General features: G+C 37.2%; 1 protein-coding gene across 1 annotated transcript in view; it reads right to left on the reverse strand.

The window, feature by feature from the left end:
• Positions 1-12,128, reverse strand: part of TMC1 (transmembrane channel like 1) — a 184,890-nt gene that overhangs the window by 86,836 nt on the left and 85,926 nt on the right. The gene's annotated exons all lie outside the window — the stretch shown is intronic.

Consider the following 12,128-nt stretch of genomic DNA (forward strand, 5'->3'; position numbering starts at 1 on the left):
CCATTTATTGCTCAAGTAAATGAAAGACATTTCAAAACTGGTCTTTAAGCCAACTGTCATTAAAACTTGTGCTCATGAACACTACTTCCCAATAAAGCAACCAGAAGAATGAAGTCTTTTTCTAATAAACACCACCATTAAAACACACACACACACACACACACACACACACACACTGATCAATTTAAATTGACTAAAACTTAGAGCTTTAACTTTCCCTAAAATTACTGAGTAATTGAAAGAAAATTGAGGAGATAAGAAGATAGTCTAATGTACAGAAATTGAAAATAAGGATTATAGGCCTTCTTAGACAATATAACTCCATAATTAGACTGGCAGAATTATTTTAAATCATCCTAATACTGGAACTGATGATCAAAACATGTGCTTTTAAAACAAGGATCCTGGTGACAGTAGTCATAATGGGTAAGATATTCAGCTGCTTCATCTTTAAAATAGAGATAGTAATAGCTATCCCAAGGATTGTTTATGCTTTATAGGAAAGAATGTCTGTGATGTGTTTTGTAATAATATATGTAATGTGTCCATGGAAAACGGGAATATCGCCATAAACAGTAACTATCATTAACAGCAATGGAACTAATAAGGCTGACCAATTTTGTGCTGACTCTCCAAATAAGTAAAAAGTTGAGGACTAGATACTTCCAGGCAGTTGCGGAAAGCCAGTCCATTTCCCCTTACACTGTGACCGTAGTGAGATGTGAGTATAGTGGGAATTCATCTTATTATAAAGAGCAGGAGAGAATTCAGCCTTACATCTGACCTGATGAGGGGGCCCAGGTGTCCGCTTTCAGAAGCCCTAGATACAATGCTCCTGGGAGGAGCGCAGTGCTAGGTGCCAGCCCAAGTCCTGCTCCTGCCATGCTGTGCTATTGCAGAGTACAGGATGCTTGGACAGCTGGGGAGTCTGTGATAGGAGACAAAAAGAGCTTCCCTGTGCTCAGGCAGTAAAGAATCTGCCTGCAATGCAGGAGACCTTGGTTTGATCCCTGAGTTAGGAAGATTCCCTGGAGAAGGGAATGGCTACCGACTCCAGTATTCTCACCTGGAAAATTATATGGGCTACTATCCACGGGGTCACAAAGAGCTGGACACGACTAAGCAGCTAACACACACACTCCCTTGACTACGACCACGTTTCTACTCAATTCTGTGATCTCTATCTTATAACTGAGACACAGATTTGAGTCCTGGCTCTGTCACATATTAAAATTAGCCATGTGCTTTTGGGGAGCTGTTGTTGATCCCAAGCTTTCTCGCCTATAAAATATGACCAGGGAAAAGTCACAGCAGTGACAGTTAATGTACTGAATGTCTGCCATAAGCCAGGCAGTTTACATCTATCATTTCATTTAGTCTCCACCAAATCCTGCAAGGTGGGATCTGTTTTTATCCCCATTACAGAGATGAGGAAACTGAGGATTAGGTCAGTAAAAGAGGTGTCCAAATTTACCCAGAGAGTAAGTGGCACTGCACAGCTAGGAACTGAACTCAGTATCTCCAGCTTCCTCAGAATAACGTCATTACTTACCTCATGGGATTGGTTTAAGGACATATAAAAGTTGAGATAGCATAAACAAAACAGTTTCTTGGTATACCAGTGGTACATGGTACTTTTGATTAGCATTCAAAAATATTTATTATTTTCTGGGGAAGTGTATATGATACACTCAATAAAACTCCAGAATAAAGAACAATTCTGACATAACTCAGCAACTGAGCACGCATGTACACTGTCTTTACAACTCTGTAAAAATTATGTGTGCCAATGGCCAAAGACTAGGCAATTATGCAGATAATTAGTTCCTCTATCTTCTAAACGTATAATATTGTCATGCAGTTTTGTTTACAGTAATAAGATTTACAGTAATAAAATACAGGTTTTTATTTGTTTCAAGGCACTGTGTGTGCCATATGAAGGAAAAAAAGAATGTGGTTTGTGCTTTTCCGCAAGGCATTTTTAATTTCATTAGAAAGCTAAGACATAGATAAATATTCAGGGAATCAATTTAATTGCTACCAAATGAGTAAATAGTAAAATTAAAGGCTAGAAAAATTCAGATGAAAGAGTAGGCTGGTTAGAAGGAAACTTGAACAAAAGGAGGATTCAGATACATAGTCAAGGTTGCTGGAGGACGTTATAGTGCAGGGAACTGGTGTGAACAACGGTGCAGAGATGGAAATATATCTGGGGCCTTCACATAGGTGATGAAGAAAACAGTCTAAGTGCTTAAAGGAGGAGTCTGCACACCCAATGCCAGGTTAAGCAGTGCAGAATTCATTTTGATGTTAATAAGGACCACGAGCACTTTTTTAGCATGAGGCTGATAAGTGCAGTACAATGTGCTATCTGAAAAATGCTGCAACAATGATTTGCAAGATGAATTAGAGGAAAACCAAATGAGAGGCTGGATGTATTAATAACTTGTTTTCTAACGCATTTATACAAGCTGCTTCCTCTTTCTGGAATGCCCTTCCCCTCTTCGTCACATGATTTCTTCCTTTTCATTTTCAGTTCCACAGCCAGGTCCATACTACAGCTCCTGCATAAGCTCTTTCCTGGCTTTCCTTTCTAGCACTTACATCCAGCCACATGTCAGGGTGATTTAACCTCTGCCCTTTATGTAGCAATTACACCACTTATTAAAGTTAACCCATGATCCACTTTCACTGCTGCACTGGGATTTCCTGAAAGGAAGGTCCACTGTCTCAATTTCTAATTTCCCAATATTTAATATAGCACCTGGCATAGAAGTAAGTTTCAACAAATGCTGTTTGAATGAATGAACACATCCAAGACTAGATGATAGTCTGCTGTGGGATAACTGTGGGATCTTTTAAAAATTCCAAAGGCCAAGTGTCCCCATCCCCAGTCCACTTAAGTCACAATCTCTAAGGATGGGACATAGGCATCAATACTTTCCTAGGTCCCTAAATGATTCCAATGTAAACAAGTTGAGGATCTAATTTGGAACTAAACCAAATTTTTATTTGTTGAGACTAGTAAATTTAAGAGATTTTTACGTGGCCAAAAAGTTGCTGGACGGTTGGGCTAAAAAGTTACTATATCAAATATGATTATTTTGGTGTCCCCTGGCGTTGACAATACTCTACATATTTTGAAACTTGATAAATTTATTTCGGTGAATAACTTTATCTTGAAAAATAACTAGCTCACTCTATCTTGTATCCCTAAAGGAAACTGACTAAAAATTTCTGAAACAATCTGAACACAAGCAACAAAGAACACCAAAAATGTTGGCTGAATATTCATATAACCTCTTAGCCTATATGTGTGGCTTATTTTGGTCTGCCTCCTTTTAATAGCATCACTTCACAAGTTTCACAGATTTTATATATATATTAGAGAGAGAGAGAGATCATTAAGACCTCTAAACATTTCATCAGCGATAAACATTACAATGATCTGTTTTCACCAGCTCTGATGACATTCATGCTGCTGCTGCTGCTGCTGCTAAGTCACTTCAGGCGTGTCCGCCTCTGTGCGACCGCATAGACGGCAGCCCACCAGGCTCCTCTGTCCCTGGGATTCTCCAGGCAAGAATACTGGAGTGGGTTGCCATTTCCTTCTCCAATGCATGCATGCATGCATGCTAAGTCCTTCAGTCGCGTCCGCTTCTGTGTGAGCCCACGGACAGCAGCCCACCAGACTCCTCTGTCCACGGGAATCTCTAGGCAAGAATACATCAGAGCCAGCTGCTGGTATTGGTAAAAAACTAAAGCAAAGCTTGGGTAGGTCAAATCTGTATTAAGTTCAAAGTTACTACCCATAGAAATTCTTCAGAACTAAGATAATTTCTTTGCTCCCTGGGAGTATAGAACAATGCTAATTTTCATGGCTGGCTTAAATGTCAATTAAAAACTCAAACATAATTTAATTGTACCCTAGAGGTCAGTCAGGCATCTCAGAGTAATTTTAGATGAATCAAGGGAGAAACAACATAGCTGGGCTTTAGTAGTTTAATAAAGAAAGAAAGAACACTAGATCCTCTTTCTACTTGCTGATTAAATGTTTTCCTAATTCTGTTCTACCTGATTAATTTAAAAATCAGTTTATGTTTAACAGTAGTCCTTTTTATTATAATAGTAGAGAGAGGAGAAAGAAGACAATATAGATTTTCTCAGGAGCTAAAAGTTTGTGCTGAGTTTTAGATATTGGTCACAACATAAACTAGTTTTCTGCTTTATGAGGACACCAAAAAATTCTAAGATTTGTAAATTGTAGGCAGAGATGATGTGCAAATAAGTTGCTAAAAAGAATTCTTTTTCCATATAAAGCAATCTATAATAGTAACTTTATAAATATCTCTCCAGATCTTATTAAGCTCTATATCAAGGATGTTTTGTTTTTATTTTTGTTTTTGTCTTATTTTAATGAATCAATGAGCATACAATTATCAGCACTGAAATTTGAAAGTAGGGGTGGCATTACGTGGGCTGCAGAGTTCTGGGCCATACCCTGAAGACATCTAGGTATATCCCAGTATATTGCTATTGCTTTGACTTTGGGGCAGAAATGAGATTTAAAGAGACCAAGTCCTTAAAGACACAAATGGATCTTAAAATCAAGAGCTTAAGAGTAATAAGAAAAGTGAAATCTAAAATCTTATCTTGACTATTCTTAACCCCAAAGATTTTCAAAATGGCAGTGTATCCTCTCCCTACCTTCGTTGTGGGAAAAATATACTCACAGTTAGGTAGAAATAGCACTGAAAATGTAGATTCCTACACACAGATGTAAGAAGGACCTATGTGAAATTCTGATCAACAAGGAAATTTATTTCTATAATTTTTCATTCTCCTTTCTACTTAGCCATTTTTTCTAAGTATACATTGAGAGTGTTTTATGTTTTTAGCAGACTTAAGTGGTTCAAAAAACTAAAAGAAACATGGAGATTCCTTCCCGAAGCATAAATCCCATTAACAAAAAATGAGATATAGGCCCATAAAACTGTTATACAACAGTGCTAGACATCCTTGAAGTGAAAAGGGAGAGGGCAGTGGAGGCTTGAGAGCTTGTTGAAGACATTGTAGATGAGATAAGAACTAAACAGGACATTAAAGGGCTTATAGACTTGAGTAGGCAGAGAAAGGCATTTCAGGCATAAATTTGCAGAAATTTCCTCAACAAAGGAGACATTTCCACCATGAATCTCAAGTACAATCTCATATTCTTAGATATACTAACATTCAGGGATTGGTAGACAGACTGTGCTAATTTCGCTTGGTTGGTTTATATGCATTCTAATGAAGCATGTTTAATGAATTCTGAATACTGTGAAACAGACGGTTTCACAGGGCACTGCCTCAGAATGAGAGGAACCATTCTGTTTTGAAAGTTTTGGTAAAATATTTCTGCACAACACCTGTGTGTTCATATTTAGTCCCTGGTCAACATTTCTAAGTATTGTGAAATATTTTTTTTCAAAATTTTGTGTGATGATATTTAGGAATGCCAGAAAGCCTTAGTTTTCTGTTAGAACAGTGTGTTCTGCCTTTTGATCCAAGAGTGGGCAAGAAACTTTAAATGACGGCAGCTCAGTAAACTCTACAAATAATGAAGACCACCTGGTAAATTGCTTGCTACAAGATACACTTAGATCTAGGTCTCTCCTGAGCATTTGTCAACACAACTTACGCAAGGTCATCCACAGAGCATAGTATATTCCAATGTGAATTAATCTTTCTGCTAAACTGACTTGGAGTCTTACTATTTCACAGTCTCCTCCCATAGCCTTCCTTCTAAGCTTTCCTCACCCATATGACCAACCACTGGCCAAGAAACACTATAATAGTATGCATAAAATATAAAAATTAATTCATCCAAAGAATCATGCATCTCTTATAGATATTTGAATGTGAATATGTATGTATATGTTCAGTAGCATATGCATACACATGTGTGTACATATATTACAAAAGCATAATTAACAGGACTATTTGAAAGAAATAATTTATATTTAATTTAAAAGTTTCTAAAATCAGGACATCTTAGACATAATATATTGAATATGAAAGACTATTCCCCTTTCTTCAGCTCATCTTATTTTTTATGATATTCTAGTATACTGTTCTCCAAATTTACTTCTAGTATATGCATTTTAACAAAATGTAACCATTTTTGTTCTATAGCAACAAGCTTATATAAGTCCCCTGAAGTAATGGTCTACCTGCCATTTCTTGGTTATATAGATAAAAACATTTTCAAAAATGCCTTAGTTATTCTCTTTTATTATAAACCTGATAAAGTTAAGGGCTATCTTCATAATTAGTATCTTATCTGATATCTGTATCATACTTTCCCAAAACAACAAGGACACATTTCTCAAATTAAGTTTATTTTGTGCTTATCATGTGCAGAGTTGCTTTCTTTTTACTGTTACTGTATTACATCAAATATATTTAATAACATTCCTAAATAATTTTAAGGCATAATCAATGAATTTCTCCTTTTAATCAGTTTCCAAAGATCATGTATTTATGGATAGTCTAAGAACAAGTTGTGAAAATTAGCTATCACTGACAGCTAAAATTCTAAGGAGTGCAAGTTAGGCAAACTGCTATTTATCAAAAATTTTGGGAGGCTATGTTACTTTGGTAAGCTGGAAAAACTAACTCAGTCTGTCTTACCATATACAATACACGGACTGATAATACAATGAGAAAGTAGTATACAATGAAATGCAACTAAGAAGAAGATGAAAATGATGATATGTCACCTATCTAAAAGAAAACTTTGGAATTTCTTTGTTGCTAACATTTATTTTTATTATAATTATTATCTTATAGTGTGCCATTTTAAAAAATCCCTGTTTCTTTAAACTGTAGGATTATTTGAATTCTGGATAAGCAAATGTTCATGGAAGGTAGCAAATAAGATTGCCAAGAATCTTGGTAAGCATCCTTGAATATTAGCATTTTTAACCCATTTTTCCAGTGACTAATACCCTTCCACCAGCCATATGGGCAGAATTTAAGGCTGATTTAACTAGCCTGTATGCTCAGGATTTTGAGATAGAACAGTCATAAATTCCTCCACAGCTCTCCAAAAGATACAGGAGCATGTATACAGTTCCATGTGCCACCTGAAAAGCTTGCCAAACCAAGATGAAGAACATAACATCTCCAGGCAACCATGGTAAAATGGTACAATATGGATAAAAAAAATTCAATGAGTCATGAAACAAATAAAGAAAGAGAATTCTTGGTAGACAAAAGTATGTTTCTCTCAAATAATTCAGAACTACTTTTTTAACAATTGAAAAAGTTTCCAGAACATACAAGTCGCAAGCAAAAAAAGTCACTTTCTCATTTGGTTCCTTTCAATATCCTTCAAGGGGGAATTCCAAAATATTATTAGAAAAACATTATTACTATAACCACAATAATTTTCTAAGGACTGACAATAAAACAGCAAATATTAACAGTCTAAATCCCAAGACAGAAAGACTTGTTGGGGACACTGTTCTTATTTAATATGGAAAGATTCCTTCTAAGACCACGAAAATGATGAGACAGACAATTGTGGCAGGTGAACTCTAAGGTAAACGATTTCTGAAATCAATCAAGAACTGAATACTCTTGAATAAAAACTTTTCCTCTTTAAGATGAATTTTGAAAAGAGCAGAATAGGAGGAAAGAAGAAAGAGAGATTGAAAATCTCTAGATATGTTTAAAAAAGAAATTTAGCATGGTGATAAGATAAAATACCTAGGATAAGAGGTTACTAATGCACCATCAACAACAACAACAACAAAAACTGCTGTCACTTTAGTGAACAAAGAATGCTGCCTGCTATCAAGTCATCAGTCACTGCAGTCATCTCCTAACTCTGAACCCTGAGGGAACTTCAGGTGGAGAAAAACTGAACACTGACCCTAGATAGTTAAGATGCATATCTAATGAATAAGTTCAGTGAGCCTGGACTCTTGCATCTTCCCATACATAAAAAAGCACTAAAATCATTAAAGTGAGATGTCTGTTTTTCTGTGATTAGCAGTGATCTTCTCATGCTTGACCACATTTTTTGTTTGTTTTCAGCAAAAACTCCTATATATACTGGCTCCTCCATAAACTCTTTGGAATAGCTCCTCAGACCTATCTGAGAGGCTGTCTCCCAGGCTATAGTACTCGGTAAAGTCCCCAAATAAAGTATAACTTGGAACTTCAGGGTTGTACAGGGGACTTTTTGTTTTTTATCATCAGTTGACAGCACTTTGAACTTTAGAGTCCTCAAATTATAGAATAATGTTTTTTTTTTTTCTCACAGGTAGTCCTAATTTAAGCATTTCATTGGAGGTTAGAATTTAAACAAAGGAAACATGTTCTATCATAATAAATAGGTTCTATTCTTTAGCTTCTGCTCTTAACTGCCCCAGATTAAGATCTCTCTAATATAAGCTCAATCAAAAGGCATAGCTAGATCCCCCCATTGAGGTGCTGCAGCTGACTCAGCCACTGACCGTTAAATTTTCAGGACTTTTGTGAGCTGGTTCTTAAACTGTTAGTAGTTTGAAATTAGTCATAATGGGAATATTTACACCATGGAAATTGGCAAACACTATGAATCAAAGTTTCAGCATGTTCCTGTCTTTTACTCACACATTTACCTAGGCCTTTAACAGGTCTCAGTCTTGTTAATGATTCTCTTGGTTTGGGAATGAGTGTCCAAAAAACAAAAGAAGTCACCATTAACAGTGATACTCAGGAAACAGTAATTGAATGCTTATGATGTACAGAGTACAAGGCTAGACCCTGAAGAAATAAAGAGCTGTCAGACCCCTGTCATCTTCTTAGGAGCTCAAAATCTATTCTAAAGGAAAAGAGATTTATATACAATTTTAAAATGCAATATAATGCAGCATAACAACAGAGCTAAATGAATAATAGAGAGACTATCTGAGTTCTCTTTCTATAGGATTTGGCAGAGAGAAGACCACAGGGAGACAATAATTCATGAAGGGGCTAGAACTCAGTTGAAAGAAGCATAGGGTGCAGACAAATGGAGAGGGGATTGAAGCAAAGTGAGCAAGTCTACCAGAGTGTCTAGGGAAGACTATTTTGCTGGAAAACATGGTTCAAATGAGAAGTAGTATGACAGTAGGAAAATTATGAGGTTTTGCAGATGAATAAAACTGGATTTGAATGTTCACCTTAATAGTTATTAGCTGTGTGAGGCTACCTTACCTCTGTAAAGTTTTCTCATCTGTACAATAGGAATAACTTTGCATTTTAAGTTTCTTTTGAAATACCACTTTGAACATGTCATCTCTATGTTCAAAGCTTTCAATGGCTACAGTAATTATAATAACAAAATTTTAAAGCTTTTGATTAAAAAAATCAGGGAGCTCCACAATCTGAAGTCAAAATCTGAATTCCAGCTCTTTGATTTAGAAATCATTGGTTATTGACAATGATGACCATGAAGGTTTGGAGATGGACAAGACCATCTCCAAAAATTTTTGAGAGTCCCAAGATGAAGTATGGCTTATGAGAACTGTACCTGGGTCTCCCACAATATTTATCCTCAGAACCATAAGCCTCCATTCCTGAGGCTTTACTCTAAAACACGTCTTAAAACCCTGACCCTCTGTAAAAATCTGTTTTTAGAAGTTTCACAAGTTTTTCAGAGTCCAGAGCCAGATGGGAAGACTTGGAACCCAGATACAGATCCAAACCTATGATGAAAATATCTGTTCCAGTTATATTGAGCCTAGTGTCTTGGATTCCATCGACTTAGCCAGAAGTGATGACTGGAGGCTACTTCCGGGAATAACATAATCCACTGACACACTCTGTCAGAGTTTGAAGTCTCTGAAAGGAATAAATGGTGGGAGGAAAGACGCCTGGCTCCCATGTTTTAATAACACTGGGGTAGGGAAAACTTTATTGTTGTTGTTTAGTCACTAAGTCATGTCCAGCTCTTTGTGACTCCATGAGATTTCCCAGGCAAGAATACTGGAGTGGGTTGCCATTTCCTTCTTTAGAGGATCTTCCCAACCCAGGGACTGCACCCATGTCTCCTGCACCTCAAGTAGATTCTTTACCTCTAAGCCATCAGGGAAGCCCCAGGGAAAACTTTACCTGCATATAAATACTATGAAGTATTGATTCTAGTATGTAATTGGGACCCCTGGGGGAGAACGTCAATACAGAATTCAGAAACCTGCAAAGGGAAATAGGTCAGGCACTGTAGTACCAACAATTTTATCACAGAGGCTGAAACCAAGAGAATCAGGCTGATCGTGGCCAATGGCACCCACTGTGCAGAATACTGCAAAGCCACAAAGCAGGAGCCATTTCTGGCTACAGAGAATCATCACAAGACAATGCGCATTGCTGACAGGTGAGAATCCACAGTTGTTTCTTCTCTGGGCCCAAATCTGTGCTTCCATTCTGCAAGCTGGCTTTCACTCCGACTTTCTGAATCACTGTCTCGGTAGCATGCCTAACTTGCTCCCCAGATGCATGGTGTAGGAGGCAACAAATGAATGCTTATAAGGTCCAGCCAAGGAGCATGAATAAGTGATATGGGTTGTTTGGGAACTGTGAACACTGAAGAGTGAATACCTGTTAGTAGGGGGCAGCAATTGCCTAGCCCCAGTTATTATTTTCATGTAGCAATGTGGACCAGACTGTCTTCCTGTCAAGGAAAAGATGAATATCTGAATTTTAAAATGTGAAATCTACTTTTTAAATTTAAGAACAAAGAAAAATTATGATTCTTATTAAATGATTAAACTGTTAAATTTTATGTTACATATATTTAATTGTAATTTAAAAAAATAAAAGAAAAAGAAGCAAAAAGCATTTGGGCCAAATAAAAACCATTTATAATCTAGATTCAGCTGCAGACTCCCCATTTTTGACCTCTGCTCTAGTAATAGGACCTGTGGTGCCCTTCCTTCCATCCCAATCTTTATCTCTCCCTGTGTCTAAAAATGGCTAAATCCCTGGACTCCAGCCTAAGGCCCCAGGATCTGGAATCTGCTACAAAATGACCTTATAGGTACGTTTTGAAAAATCTAGAAGTGGCTGACCACAGATTCTGCTGAACTGTCAAGATACCCTCTTTTCTTTCTTGGAGCATCAAAATCAGTTGTCCATCCTGCCAGACTGTCCCGACTGCTATACTGATGTGCCACCAGCCCCCAAGGCTCCTGGGGTTGCCTATGGCTAAGGATGCTCCCACCCAGTCTTGCCAAGCCCTATACCTCCCCATCTCTCCTGTTATACTGCAGGGAATCAGGCAACACTGAGTCTGTCCTGAGATAAAATGATAATTACAAGTTGTGGTTCCCAGCTTTGTGCAATATTGTGGCACCCTGATTTGTGTTTCATATGAAAGAACCCACTTTATGAGTCCAGTAACCCTGTAAATTAGTAAAATTTCATATGAAACCTGAGGTCAGAGGACTACACAGTTCATTCAAATTTGCACAGCTTTTAAATGGAAGATTAGAGATTCAAACTCAAGCCTGATGCCCATCCCTTCTCCACTGCTCTATATGGGAAATGCAGACAGGAAGGGCAAGGGCTATTTCTACACCTCCATGCAAATGGAAAGGGAGGATATATTTCTTGGCATTTTTATTCAATTTCATACCATGCTTTAAAAGTTCAAAATATTATTACTATATAATTTTTCAACTTTCCACGTACAGTTAGTTACCTGTGGTTTCCAGGTTTGGGGATTTCGTGGTCAGCAATATGTTAAGACATATTTTGGGAACCAACATAAGGTTGCCAAACTTCTATTTTGCTAAGTAAGGATATTTTTTAAACCTATTATTTAGCATCACTATCACTTCATTGAATGGAAACTATTTTAACAGACACACATACACACACACACGTATATGCGCATGCATATACATTAATAGCTTCATGGAAGCAGAAATGCTACTTGTCTTTGACCTCATTTGTGACTGGTATACATGAACAAGCATAGGCAGTTCCCAGTCTACAGCTGTGTGGTGTTCCCGAAGTTTTCTGGGAAGACCACTCTTTGGAACTTGGAAAACTTTATTCCACAAAACAATACTGTTAGAAATGATACCTAGGTTCCCACATCATAGGGGAAAGCT

The sequence above is a fragment of the Odocoileus virginianus genome, chromosome 18, assembly GCF_023699985.2.
Source record: "Odocoileus virginianus isolate 20LAN1187 ecotype Illinois chromosome 18, Ovbor_1.2, whole genome shotgun sequence".
In the NCBI taxonomy this organism is placed as follows: domain Eukaryota; kingdom Metazoa; phylum Chordata; class Mammalia; order Artiodactyla; family Cervidae; genus Odocoileus; species Odocoileus virginianus.